Here is a 15311-nt window from a genome sequence, read left to right as displayed (position 1 = left end):
TTTAATGCAAAAGTTGTGCATTATATGGTGCAATAGACTTCAAGGCGCACCATAAATGGGTGGAAAGCGCACCTAACTATATGATGCAGTAACCGTGACAAGAGTCAGATATAAGTCCGTCACTCAAGACTTTTTTCCGCACAATTCTAATACTTTTTTGTAACATGCTACATGTTAGCCATGTTAGAAGCACTAGCCGTGTTAGCATAGTCACAATGTAACTTCCAACCATGCTTGCAACACGAAAAAAAAAACAACAGACTGATAGGATGAAAACAAACTGCGACAATGCTAGTGCAGACTATGCTAGCGGAGTCGCAGTAACTACGCAAACTTCCAACCTTCCCAAACTATAAAGTATTAAGTGAGACAAAAGATTCAGAAGAAAGTCAGTCAGTCAGACTAACTGCATTCATAGTAACTCCAGAACTTGCTTGTAACACACTAAACGTTAGCTATGTTAGAAGAGTTAGCCACGTTAGCATATTTAAAATACTTGTGACTCTAAACCTTGTTTGCAACACGTAAAAACGGACTGATAGCCTACTGGTTAAAAAAATGTTTCTATGCTAACTACCAACCTTGTTAGTAACACAGAAAATAAAAAATCAGACATTGCTACACGTTAGCTGCGTTAGCATATTTGCAATAACACCAAACTTTGTATGCAACACATAAAAAAAATAGACTTAGTAACACTTAAAAAAAGTCCAACTTATCTATTTTAAATTAATTTTATTCGTCCTTGAGTGAGAGAAGTTGTAACTTTTAATTTGGAAAAAATTCCTACTCAGCTGTAAATGCCGATATACTCATGACAAGAGAAAAGAACATTTTACTGTTAAAATGGTTTTAACTACAATTCCCAGAGCCACACCCCTTTAAATTTGGTATATAAAAGTAGTCCCAAACATTCTCTGTAGATACCAAAATGAGCTAATTTACTAGTATGAAAATATTTCAGAAATGTCCTCTACAGAGGGCAGATTTTCATTGTTCGTAGTCAGAAGGACATTAAACTAAAACAAAAAAAAATGCAGCTAGCTTTTTTTCTTTTTTTTTACTTTCTGCATTTTTAATTTTTTTATCTGACATGGATCAATAACAAATCAATCAGTTGAATTTAATCTTCAAATCACCTACTTCCAAAGTCATCCTTTACAAACCAAGAGGGTCACTCCACGATCCGTCTGTCCTCTTGACATGTCTTTAGCTAATCAGAGGACACGCATGAAGAACCGACACTGTAAAGCTGGGAAATCCTCAGAGGACGTCAAGACTCCATTTCTGCTCATCAATGCATCAGGGAGGCAGACCAAGCTCTCTAACAGATTACTTTGCCCTTTTTCCATATTTAAAGGCTCACATTGTAACGCCTTTTACAGGTCTATTAAAAGGCCCATAAGAACGGAGGGATGACCTTATTGTGTCGCGCCTCTTTCAAAGACGAAGAGGTCAATTGGACCGATCCGGTTCCTGGTTTTCCTTCCATTTTTCACTCCATTTACACCCAAGAGTTGCACTTGTGTTGCAAATATTCATGATTGTGTGCATGGGTGATGTTTGTAGCATTCACAGCACCTTAGGATATCCTACTGTAAACGTATGTTTGCTCGTCTATACAAGCAGAAATAGAAATTTAATAAACACTGAGGGGAAAAACATTGCCAGATCAATTTACTTACATTTATTTAATTAAAAAAACTAATAAGTGCTCAATGATGACATACGGGTATGTATAGTCACTAAATGAGGAGAATCTCAGTGCTGTCTGAAGAGTGGTTGTCATGGTAGCGCTCAGTGTGGCCTACCTGCTGACCCGTTAAGACGTCCTGACATTCTAATAAAGCGAAGGTTCTGCCACTTGATTCTTTGTTGCCCCAGAGGTCCATTGCAGTGTCTCATGAGCAACATAACCCCGTTGGCTCGAGTTAGCACCCCGAATGTCACACGCTTTTCCTGCAGCTGAGGGCTGATAAGCCACTGAGACAGAGACGAATCAAAAAGAAACCAAACAAAAGGAAACAGAGGGGGAAAAAAGGTGGTGGAAGGAACGACCATAAATCCTGGACTCAAAGTGAAGAGTGTTAGGCGGACTCGTCTGATTGGACGTTGCTGCCATTGCATGTCTTGTCATCAGCTGGTTTTCATCCAGTAGGGAAGCAAATTTGAAGAGAACCTTTGAAGTGTTTCTTCATGTGAAAATATGCATCAGGGCCTTTTCCATTACCTGGAGAATGAAACCTGCATTCTGCTCTGCAGGCAGGGACACACGTCAGACGAATGTAACACGTCAGAGACGGAAAAGACGAAACTGTTCCTGTTTTTCCCAAAATATAGAAAAGATCTTAGCTTTTATTTCATGTTGATACGTTTATGTCCACCTTCATACATTTATTTTGAAGGGCATCTTTCTGTGCAGACTGTGGTTACTGACTTTTATAGACGAGACAAGATGACTGGCTCGAGCTTCTTTTCAAGTGATCTGTCAGAAACCCCTTAAATCTCATTGTCCTCTAAATCAAATTTTATTTCAAGCATAATGATTAAAATTCATCTCCAGAGTGTCAATAATTTGATCACAATACTTATGGGAACCATAAAGAATGTCTGATCACAGTGTTGCGGAGCTTTACATCAACAGAACAAAGCAGTTTACTGTCAGTCAAGGGCAAAAGCAAGCAGTCGCTGGGTAATTGGAGACAAAACAGCAAAGAGGACAGAAAAGGCAGAGAAACTGGGACTGTTTTTTTTTTTTTGGACCGTTAAAATCCTTTCTCAAAATAGTCAGCCCTGGAATAACACTGACATGAAACATTTTTTTTGGTAAAATGTGCTCAAAAATCTGTAAAAAAAAAAAAGTAAAATTGTGCAAAGTTGATATATTACAAAGCTGCACTGCTTAATTGATTGCTGGAGCAGTTAGGGTACTATAGTCAGGAGCCTGGTTGAGTGATACGTACTGTGTTTTGTATACTATGTGTTACAACTGAACAATGTTGAGAGCGATTTTCATTAAAGTTTGACTTATCTTTTATGTTACTCACACTGCAAAGACGGATTATTACATATAAAAAAGAGAAAAACACTAAGAACAGCACAGTTCATTTGAAAACTTCCCATCAATTCCTCTAACCAATCATATATCTTTTGGCCTTTATTGACAATATGGGTAGCGTAGTCACTCCATCTATTATGACTGTTTCACTACACCAAAAATGGGTCAAAAAATTATAGTGGTCAAGAAATGATGCTTATCAGGCAGCTGGATAACTCCAGCTGGCGTGCTGGAAACCAGGAATCACTTCCCAGGGGGCGCTATGAGCCAGTTTGGGTCCTTAGGCAAGACCCTTTACACTACTGCCCATGTAAAAAGTTGGCCCAAGTCTCGGTCTCCCTGCGTCCAACGCATTCTCACTCCCAACTTGTCCTATATGGACATATGGTTCGCGCCCCCTCCACATTTCTTTTTGGGAGTCCCCAACTCAACGTTTTTTTGACGTGCTGACTGTCCCCATTAAATCGATGGTCAGGGATACCCCAACCTGGTACTAGTACTCTATGCCATTACCACTTCTGCACCTTTTATGGCATTCGGTACCGTGTCCTGAGAGTTGGGGACCTGTGAATTAATGGGAACAGCCAGCGCGTCCAAAAACGACGAATTGGGGAACCCCAAAACGTCAAAAAATGGCGCGGAGAGGGCTCAAACCACACGTCCAAATATAACAAGTTGGGAATGAAAATGCTTTGGACGCAGGGAGACCCAGTCTTAGTCCAACTTTTTAGTGTAAAGGGTCTTGCCTTAGGACCCACACTGGATTAAGCTCATAGCACCCCCTGGAAACCAAACGCTGTTTCCCAAATGCCAGTCAACTGAGCTATCCAGCTGCCTGATAACCATCATTCCGTAACTACCAATACTTTTTGGACCCATTTTAGGTGCAGTAAAACAGTCATAATAGATGGAGTGACAATACTACTAAGATGGTCAAGAGGGCCCAAGAGACAGGTGATTGTTCAGAGGAATTGTTGGGAAGTTTTTTGAGTCAGGGGTCCCCAACCATTGAGACACAGACTGGAAATGGTACCGTAACCCGATATTGGTTTCACATCCAGTCCAGCGTCCCAAGGGTTGGGAACCCATAATTTAATGGGAACAGCCAACATGTCAAAATACGGTAAGTTGGGGACGCCCAGAATGTCAGAAAGGGGCGCAGAGGGGGCCCGAACCATATGTACACATATGATAAGTTGGGAGTGAGAATGTGTAGCTGTGTCCGTCCCAAACCAGGACAAATTATGAGGGTATCCAATGTAAAAATCTGTAAATCAGTTAAAACTGATTGGCTGTGGCAACCCCTGCCGGGTTGTGCCGAAAGGTAAACTAGATCAACATCAAACCAAATCTTTTTCGGCATGGGTAGAAAAAAACAGGAAGTAGATTTTACCTGTTAGGAGTTTGGTCAGAACATGAAACTCTGTAAACATTTTGTCTTAAAAGAGAATCTCAGTAAGCATTGCATCCTTGCTCCATTTGAAGCTCAACTGGCTCCCCGTCTCAGTTGTTCTGTCTTCTCCTACTTGTTAAAGTAGGAGAAAAAAATGCAGAGGGGCTAATGAGATTTCTTTTCCTTCACAGCTTTTTTTTCACACTCTACAAGAGTCTTCCTCATATAGATTTCACTCTCTCTCCACATGTCTCTTTTTAGCATGTCTCTTTTCAGGGTTTACAAGTGTGGATTTAGCATGACAAAATGCAGTCGTGTCCCACAGGAGCACAAGCAAACAACCGACAGAGCTCGCCTTTTTTCTGCTAATAAAGCAGTCTGGCTCTGTTTGCGTGCCAGGCGGGCTCTGGTTGATGGGCCAGGCCTTATTGAGGGACCATGTTGGGTTTGTTGTCGACTTGATATGATGAGGCTTTTTGATATGAGACTGGATCATTGCAGCACAAAATGAAAAATAAAAAGGGATTCAGTCATCCTTGAAATGCCGAAGGCATCCTTTTAAATGCAGATACTGGAGTTCCAAAGACCCTAAAAAATATGAGTACAATATATAATGCGAAAGTTCTCACAGTAGAAGTAGAAGCTATTTGTGGCGTTGTGTGCCCTGCCCCCGAACCCATCCTATGATCCCCCTTCAATGGCTGGGCAGCTGCTAGACGCCCCTCCCCCACTTCTCATGTGGTAAATCTAAACAAAAAAATAACTTTTTTAAAAATGTTCTGTTGTTTTATCTCCATAGCAACCATTTTATTTTTTGGTCTTCTGGGGCTGACAAACAAGGGTATGTAATTTTCAGAAGTATCTGCAAAAGTAAACGTTTGGGTTTCCATGGCAACAAAGGTTTTTTGTTAACCATGCTCACACTCCTAAAATTTTCATTTTAAATATTAACATTTTTTATCATTCAGTTTGTGCCTGGTATTTGTGTATTACTTTTTTCACTAAAATTCAGTAAAACAATGTTAACGTGACTTTTCGGAATTTGCCGTGAAAAATCTTCAAACTTTTCTTTTCAACAGTTTTTGACGTTTTTGATGCTCAAGGAGTGAGTGGGCGATAGATCAAAATCTGAAGAGGAGTTTCATTTTCAAATTTTATTTTTTTTTATTCAAAATGGCGGATAATTCCTGAGGTCAAAGGTCAACAAAACTTTGGTTGTGGTTGTAGGTTTAACCTGGTGGTGTTAGCGAAATTGCACAAAGTCTTTCCTTTCCTATATTGTGTGAGAATATAAAAATCAACAAATTTTATTACCAAATTTTTGACTGTTTTGACAATAATTTTGGTGAGTTTTTGAGCATGCGGCGATGCGGAAATCTCAAAGGAACAGTAAGAAAGAATGTAAAGGCAATTTGGTCCTTGCAGTCCAGGACTACAGTAAGACATAATTTGTTTTTTCCATAATTTTTTCCATGCTGTCCTTCATGTGTGAATGACAACAAAGCTGTAACACGACAAAGAAACTTGAAGGCAACAAGCAACATGCTGTCACCATGCATATACAGTATGTTTCTTTTGAGGATTTCCTTGTAATAAAAAAAGGGAAAAAGTCCAAGTGAAAATCTTCCCTGTGAGCATGCAACAGCAATATGGCAGCGCAGGATAATGATTCGTGGATATATCCCTGTAGCTTCCAATAAGAGTGATTATCTACATGTCTGTGGCTGGCAGTTGGACAGACAGCTGCAGCAGCAATTAAGCCCTCACAAAAAAGCAAGCAGTTTAATTAGTTGAAGGGTGCGTGTTGAAGTGCTCCGTTCTGAAGCATTTACTGTGAAAAACAATTATTACTTGCAGTAACGCAACTCGGCCAACATTTCTTTGCTGTCAAATGACGGTGCAAGTTTGTGATATCTTAACTCAAACAGAAATAAAAATTTAAAAATCAGAAAAATGTTAGAGTATTACGGCCACTATAGAAATAAAAAACAATAACTTTTAAGTTAATAATCATAATTTTACGAGAATAAAGTTGTACATTTATAAAAAAAAGTTGTAGTTTTATGCAAATAATGTCATACACATATTAAAAAAATATTTGTAATTTTACTTGATTAAAGTCGTAATGTTATGAGACAAGAGAAATAGATTCCTTTTATAAAATAAATTCTAATGGCATCACCATAAACGGCTGCAATGATGGATTTAGTCAGCGCTTAATGTGGATGAAGGCTTAAACAATTGATTATGTTTTTGAAAAGGCGTGCCTTTTTTCTTGTAAAATTATAACTTTTTCTCAAAATTTTGTACGTTTTTTTTTACAACTTTTTTCCTATAAATGCATTACTTTATTCTAACGAAATTACTTTTTTTTCATAAATGTAAAACTTTTTTTATTTTAGCACAATTAAGATTTTTTTCGACTTTATTCTTATAAAACTACATCTTTTTCTCAGAAATGTATTGCTTTATTCTCACAAAGTTGACATTCCTATAAATTTTAATCTCTATACTCATAAAATTATAACTTTTTTCTCTTTAATTTATGTCTTTATTCTTGTAAAATTAAGACTTTTTTCTCATAAATTTAGGACTTTAATCTCATAAAATTAAAACGTTCCCCAATAATTTACAACTTTAATCTCACAAAATTATGACTTTTTCTCATAAATGTGTAACTTCAATCTCGAAATTACGACCTTTTCTCATATATTTACAACTTTATTTTTCATAAAATTACAACTTCTTAAAAATACATTTAAGATTTAACTCTCATATAATTATATATGGCATATAATTATGAGTGTTAATCATGAATAATTATGAATCTTTCCCAAAAAATTATGACTTTGATCACAAATTTACAATTTTAACCTTGTTAATTTACGATTTTTCTCATAAATTTACAATTTTATCCTCATAAAATTACAACATTTTCTCATAAATTTGTAACTTTTCTTTCTTTTAAAATTACAACTTTTTTTCCTCAAAATGTTTGTTTACTTTAACCTGGTAAATTACATTTTCTTTTACATACATTTACAAGTTTACTCCCATAAAATTCCTATTCTATTCTCATAGTTTTATTACTTCATTCTTGATCGTGTATTTATTTTCTTATTTTATCTGGCCTGAATACTTTGTCTCAGAAAAAGTCGACTGGGGTTTCTTTTTTTCACTTTTCTAATGTGAGGCTGATTTTTTTTTAACTGTTTTGTTGGCTCTCTCTTTGTTTGCATCCACAGCAAGGAAGTAACACTTAGCACACAAAAAGGCACACAGACGCCCACACTCACTAGTGTAGCTGCATGAAGACATATGGTCGTTCCCACCAAAGGGAGGGAAGCGTCCAGAAAAGCTCTGGCATCGTCCACAAGATATCCCTGCCTGTGTGGGTGTGTGTGTGTCTGCGCTTTAGCTCTCAGCGTGATGTTTCCGAAATCCACTCCACGAGGAAGTCGTTTTGCCCTCACACCTCACTGCACCTACGACTGGAAAGCAGCCACGGAGACGAGGGGGCAGGAGGTGCACAAAGCAGGCAGCAATATAAACAAAGAGAAATAATATCTTTGAACTAATGGCAGCGGAGTGAAGAGGGAGGGGGCGCGGAGCGCAGGTGTGTGTTGGAATCAGAGGGAAATGACAGAGTGCAATAATATGTTTGTGTCTGTGTGGAGAGCCTGTTTAAGTGCAGGTGTAAGTCTGTGTAATATGCCTAAGCCTCTGGATTTGTCTCCTTAGAGGAATTCCAATAGAACAGAGGGCTTAAGGCCAGAACGCTGCAGGGATTTGGTCTGTGTGCACACAAGCAGACCTGTGCATACTCACACCTCAACACAAAACCCGCCCATGTATGGAGGTGAAACACCATCAAGAGGAAAAGGCAAATTGTCTTTACTGGAGCCAATCAAAAGCTTTAAATAAAAACAAATAAAGTAGTTTTGTGGCCATTTTTTTTGCAATACAAATGCAGACATGTTGTAGCCAGGCAATCATCAATAAGCATTGAATCTGTCTGAATCAGCGTTTCTATGGCAACGCACTCTTGCCAATCAGGAGTGAGCTTGTTGGAAGTCGACGCCCCTACCGCTTAACAGCGAGCTAAACAAAAGCTGTCGAACGTTCAACGTAAGAACACATACTTTTATTGAGACATCTGATTGGCCAGTTTATATCTTGAATAAATTGCACTACAAAAAAAAAAAAATAAAAAAAAATAAAAAAATAATCCGGATTAGCAAAAACAACTGCTTATTTCACCCTATAGAAGTCTAAGCGATTTTGGGTTTTTGGAGCCAGTAGGTACTTCCTGTTTGGAATTTAAAGGGGAGGGGTCACTCAGTCCAACTTATACGTCATACACAGCAGAATAGAAGAAGAAGAAGAAGCAGCAACATGGTGGAACGGAGACAAAAAACAAAATAGAAGATATTTCAAGAATAATACAATTTTACAGGAAAAAAGCACATAGCTAGCAACGAGTAGAAGAAATCTTAACAAAATGAGACGTTTACTTATATTTCTGGCAGGAAGCTTTCAAAGCTGTGAAGTTTTGTTTTGACAAGGGACTAAGTTAAAGAACGAGGACATCTAGTGGCCAACTGAAGACGCAACAACCCTTCAGAACAGACGAAAGCACGGGCGAGGCTAGCAATAAAAGTTCAGAGAAGATAAAGTGGTCATATTTCAAATTAACCTTCAAGTTTCTTTTAACTAGTACGTTTTCAATCACACTGACAATAATCAAATAAATAAACTGCAGATTTCTTCATAAACCCTTCAAAACAAGACCCTTCGGATGAAGAGTCAGACCCTCCATCTGCTTCTGGGGTTTGCCTTTTGGACCTCAGCTCTCACTGCACAGCAGATTCCCACCTGCTGGTTGGAGAGCTGAAGTGTACGGCTCTGATCTTTGAACCTGCCAGCACATCTGGAAGGGATGTCAAATTAGCCGAGCATGCAGCACGTTTGAGGATTTAACAGGAGAGGGGAATCTAACGTGCAAAACTATATTAAAGCCTAAAAAAACACATCAAGTCTGCATCTGCTGCTATGAATGTTCAGTTAAGGAATTCAGTTAACAAGTTTCTACAAGAAAGAATTCAATTAAAAAATCAAATTTTAACATTTACATTAATTAAATATATATAGATTTATTAAATATATTATTATTAATTATTTTTTTTATTAAATCTACAAAAATGTGTTGAAATATCATTTTTTATGAAATGTAAATTGTGTTAAAAATTGTTTTTTGTTTGTTTGTTTTTTTTTTACAAAAAATTTAGTTTAAGATGTGAAAATATTGAGTGTTCAGGAAAAAAAGCACCTTAGTTACCCACTGGTTTAAATTTGATTCAAACATTTTAACATTATCTATTTGTATTATAAGGAATTAATAACAAATATTAGATTATTTTATTACATAAAGTGAAGATTTAAAGAAAGAAATATCAAAATACGAGTTGTTTTTGCCATAAAGTTTTAAAAACTAGCTACACTTTTTCCCGCCAAAAGTATCATGGAGGCAGCCATCTTGAAAAGAACAGGAAAAGTGCTTCTACTGCCCCCAGTGGAAGGAGGATGATCTAAAAACATGAACCAAGTTATAAACAATGTTTTTTAAGGAAAATTTGGATCAAGCTATGAGATGAAGTCTCAGAAAATAAATTAAAATGTAATACGAGATATTTGTTGAGACTATGGCACAATGGCAAAATAAAAAAAGAAAAAGAGATGGAATATAGAAAAAAAGGGTGGTTTAACAGAATTCTTGAAATTAAAAATGTCTAAAACCCCTTGTGATTGTTTTTGCTTACTATCTGAAGATCTTTTTCACAGTAGAGGAATGATTACTTTTTTTTTTTAATAAAGGGTACCTCTCCTAGCTGGACACCGTTTTCCTTTTTTCCACCATTTAATTTTGTTCGCTGCTGGATTTGTTCTTCAGGTCAACGTCCTGCATAATCCAGGACCTCGAAGATGGTTTCCTGACAGCAGGTAACGCATTTAATTCCAAAATGACCAGATAATCCTCTAACTCTATTATTCTTTTGCCGTCTTACATTGAAGTTTCTCCATTAAAACACAGGCAGGAGAGAGACGCCCCTGCAGGAGAACACCTGACTTTTTCTTCCTTTTTTCCTAATCTGCAGGTTCCTCGTCTGCGTTGCCCTCCAATATGCAAACTAAAAATAATCACCTGTGACTGGTGATTATGACAAAAATGATGTAAATTGGATGTTCAACTGTTTGCAGTCTGTCCAGCATTTTTTCTTTCACTTTAAAATTGAGGTTTTTTTTTTTTTTTAATATGCAAACAGAGAGCTCTCAGCAACAAGGAAGGGAAGGGGGGCGGAGTTGCCATGCGCCAACGGTCTTGTCCACAACTTGGAAGTGAATGCTACAGTCATACAGAAGCAATTTGCGCAGCAGGGGCATCGACTTTCAATGTTCAGTCAATGTTCAGACGCGATCCGAGTTCTTGTGGTGCAATTTGAGCGTCGATTTGGGAGCAATATTACTTAAAAAATCTAAAGTTTGGCAAAGTTAAAGCGGTGCATCGACCAATCAGGGACTCAGTTTTAGGTACTGCTGAGCAATTTGGAAAAAAAATGTATATCACATTATCAATTATTTTATATCACATTAATATATCACGATATACAACAAAGTATATTTTCAGTTGCTCTCCCCCCCAAAAATGACATAAATGTCAATACTTACTTTTCTCTGACTTTATTTTTTTCCATGCAACATTAAACTGAATCGTTACAAATGAGAAACATTTTTTCAAAGTTTACAGTTTCAAGTTTCTTAGTAGGAAAACACATTTTTGCACATAACTTCAAAAATGAAAATAAACAAATAAAAACAATAGAAGAGAAATATCACAATAGACACTTCTCTATCGCCCACACGATATGTATCGTCATTGGCCAGCACTAGTTTTGAAGATTTTAGTGACTCAATAAGCGGCTAGAAACATAAATTCAATATGTCTGCTCAATGCGAGGGATTTTGTATTGATTTTCTTAACCCGCTGGGGCCACAGGGTTGCTGGAGACTGTCCCGGCCACAGGTGGGCGAAGGCGGGATACAACCTGGACAGGTCGCCCGCCTGTCGCAGAGCCCTAGAAGCTGGCGTAATGGAGCTCGCGACATTAGCCAGTCGCCTAGTAGACAGCATAGCGAGCTCCATCACTCAGGGTCCAGCAGAATTTGGTAGCTCAATACACTATCCATGGGCGGCTGGCTATCATAGCGGACTCAACTGCTATCGCAACTACGCTATCGTAGCTACACTACCGTAGCAATGCAGACCTCACTACGGTGCTCTGTGGATGTAGAGTATCGTAGCCACGCTGACTTAGTTACGCTGTCTTAGCTACGCTATTGTAGCTACACTATCGCTTTGTGGAGCTCGCTATGCAGCTCTGTGGGTGTAGCATACTGTAGTTATGTTGTAGTAGCTATGCTATTGCAGCTACGCTACCGTAGCTATGCTACCGTAGCAACGCAGACCTCACTATGCTGCTCTGTGGACGTAGCGTTTTATAGCTATGCTGTCTTAGTTACGCTGTCTTAGCTTCACTGTCATAGCTATGCTATTGTAGCTACACTATCGCTTTGTGGAGCTTGCTATGCTGCTCTGTGGAAGTAGAATATCGTAGCTACGCTGTCTTAGCTACGCTATTTTAGCTACATTATCGCTTTGCAGAGCTTGCTATGTTGCTCTATGGGCGTAGCGTACCATAGCTAAATTGTAGTAGCCATGCCATTGTAGTGACCCTATCCTAGCTACACTATCATACCTACACAGAGTTTCCTATGTGGGCCTGTAGGTGTCTGGTTGTCCAAAAGATGGGAGCGCCACGGCAGCCGTCATGGTAGGCGTAATCACTCTAGCTCCATGATATTTTTCCAATTTTCATCAAGACGATACTAAAAAGATCCTTTAGTTTGACTTTCATTTTTCCCCTCTCAAGTTAATCCGGGACAGAAATTGTGTAAACTGGGACAAAGACATATGGAAATAACGTTTAAAACGTCCGGGATCCAGGTGCAGTTAATGCAGTTACTGGTGGAACTCACCGGACTACGAGTGCCTCTGAATGATCTGGTGAACTCAAACACAGCGATGTACTTGGCGGCGCCTCTGTAGAGCTCTCCAAAACATATAAACCAAATCAAACCAATCTTTATTTAAAAAAACACTTTTCAAATAAAACCTATCACAAAGTGTTTAAAAAGAAAACGGAAATGAAAATCAAAGTAAAAATAGGAATAAAAACTCGCTCAACATCATCCATGTTTTCCATCCAAAAAAGTTTCGGGTGGTAGCTCCTGGGAGTATCAAGGCATCAAGGACATTTAAGGACAGCCATCAGGCAGTAAACTTGATACGGGTAGTCGGTGTGAATGCAGCTCGATGAACTACTGTCGCTCAGCAGAAACTACATCCAAGAAAACAACTACTTTTTAAAATTATTTTGTGTAAAAACGAGATAATCAAAATTAAAAGACCACTGGGAACACTCTTAAAATAGATCAAAGGAGGATCGGAGTGGGTCTCTAAAACCCTCATAGCCAGTTTTTAAAAGTAACATCATGCTTTTGATCAAATTGAGAAAAAAAGTAGGAACTGAAGAATTATAGAACTTCAAGGAGACGTGCAGGTAGACGCTGTGATGCAACAATGCAGCAACCAAATAAAATGCCCCAAAATGAAGATCACAAAAAAAAAACACCTCAGGTGGTTCACAGACAAGTGTTGACGATGCAGCCTGCTCATATTCATAATAAGCGACTAACACCTCATTAGATCCAGATGAATTATTGATGTGGAAGCAGTGAGAAGCGCAGAGATCAAGATAGCGTGTGCAAAACGCTGGCAGGAGACTCAAAAAGAGAGAAACAAAGCCTGCTTTTTTTAAAAATATATTTTAAAAGTTATTGCATCCTGCCACTCTATGTAAAAGCAGCTACAGGCAGTGAAAAAAGTCCTGCATCACCGACTACAACAACACAAGGAGGTTACACAAGCAGTGCTGCTTGTCGAGCAACACATCCCCTTGTATTTTCCACCTCATGAATTTAGAAAAGGGTCAAAGCCTTTTAGAGGAACAGATACTTTCCTTTTTTATGGACTTCCTTTCCATAAAGTCAAATGCTGGGCACACGATTTCTCTTTTTTCTTCTTTTTTAAAGACAACCCTAGCATGAGGCCCCTTAAATTATACATTTGGCCAAGTTCCTATTCTCTAAGGGGCTCATTGGTGATTCAGGCCGGACATGTGTGCTTGTTGTCAGAGCCCACACTGCCTGCACACCTCTGTGTGTGTGGGAAGTCAAATGAAGCCTTCCCGAAAACAGCTGGTGCACTCAGCTTGAGAGCAAACTTGAAATCATAAACTTTCATAAAGAAGGATGTACACAGCCCTCCACCTCCGCTGCTATGGCAACGCAGCATCAAAATGCAAAAAAAATAACAATAAATGCACATATTCAGTCGGTAATGAATGCGGCCAAACAGCAAATCATTTGTGAGCAGATGACTTAAAAATGAGCTCCTTCAATGCCGTTTTTGTGTTGTTGAACGTTCATCTGAGTGTGAGTACTTTGCCTGCAGAGGTGTTGGTTAAAATGAGACGCCGGTAAGACGGCGAAAAGAATTCAAGCGGCGAGTGAAGGAGCTGTCGAGAAGGCAGAAACCAAAACGTTCACGCTCCTCATGATTTAAAGAGGATGCTAAGCAACAATGGAGTATATGGAAACTTTCTAGAAAAATATGCTTAAGTGTCTCTATTATATGAATTTATGTATTTTTATGTTATAAAAACATGTTTCTTTCAAATCCTTTAATTTCATTTTATCATTTCTATTGCAAAAATGGGAATTTTTCCTAAAACACTTTCGCTATAATATACCCAACAAAAGTATTTGTTATAAAAAATAAAACAAAATATGCAATCACATGATGGATAAGAGTAGTTTTCTTTGATTTTCATCTTTGGTTTATGTGACAGGGCTGCACGGTGGCGCAAGTGGTTAGCGCTCTCGCCTCACAGCGAGAAGGCCCCGGTTCGAATCCCGGCTGGGACCTTTCTGTGTGGAGTTTGCATGTTCTCCCCGTGCATGCGTGGGTTTTCACCGGGGACTCCGGCTTCCTCCCACCGTCCAAAAACATGCTTCGTAGGTTAATTGGTGACTCTAAATTGTCCCTAGGTGTGGATGTGAGAGTGGATGTGTGAGTGATTGAGGCCCTGCGACAGACTGGCGACCTGTCCAGGGTGTACCCCGCCTTCGCCCTTCAGTAGCCGGGATAGGCTCCGGCACCCCCGCGACCCCGAAAGGGAAGAAGCGGTCAAGAAGATGGATGGATGGATGGATGGATGGTTTATGTGACAAAATGGAAAATAAAAACAAAGGAAGGAAAATTTGAAATTTTAGAACAGAAAATTCCTAATAAAAAAAGAAAAAATGATACTTAAGACTTCAGCTTTGGTCCACCTGTTCCTGGAACATGTGACCCATGACACATGAAAATATATAAAATCATGTAAATACTCCATGAAATGAAAATCCACCATCGATAGTGCTTGAAGGTTAAATCTGAACTGAGTTTTGTCACCTGGAAGGTTTGAGTCTCACCATCAAAGAGAAGCTATAATTAACAGGGGCGTTGCTATGGGGGGACTTGGGGGGGACAAGTGCCCCAAAGTTTTATTTTGTTCCCCCTATTTTTATGATAATAATTCAACAGTATTTTTGTTCTAACTTTTAAAAAAAAATTGAATGAAGCTTATATTAGCTTTAATGGTAAGAAAAACACAACAGTGAGCATTTTTATAGACCATT

General features: G+C 38.6%; 1 protein-coding gene across 11 annotated transcripts in view; it reads right to left on the bottom strand.

Annotated features, from left to right (window-relative positions):
* The window catches only part of grm8a (glutamate receptor, metabotropic 8a), a 349513-nt gene that overhangs the window by 161971 nt on the left and 172231 nt on the right, over positions 1–15311 (bottom strand). The gene's annotated exons all lie outside the window — the stretch shown is intronic.

This window comes from Oryzias melastigma, linkage group LG23, assembly GCF_002922805.2.
Source record: "Oryzias melastigma strain HK-1 linkage group LG23, ASM292280v2, whole genome shotgun sequence".
NCBI classification, from domain to species: domain Eukaryota; kingdom Metazoa; phylum Chordata; class Actinopteri; order Beloniformes; family Adrianichthyidae; genus Oryzias; species Oryzias melastigma.
The sequence above is the reverse complement of the archived record's forward strand: the minus strand, read 5'-3'. Positions and strand labels throughout refer to the sequence as shown.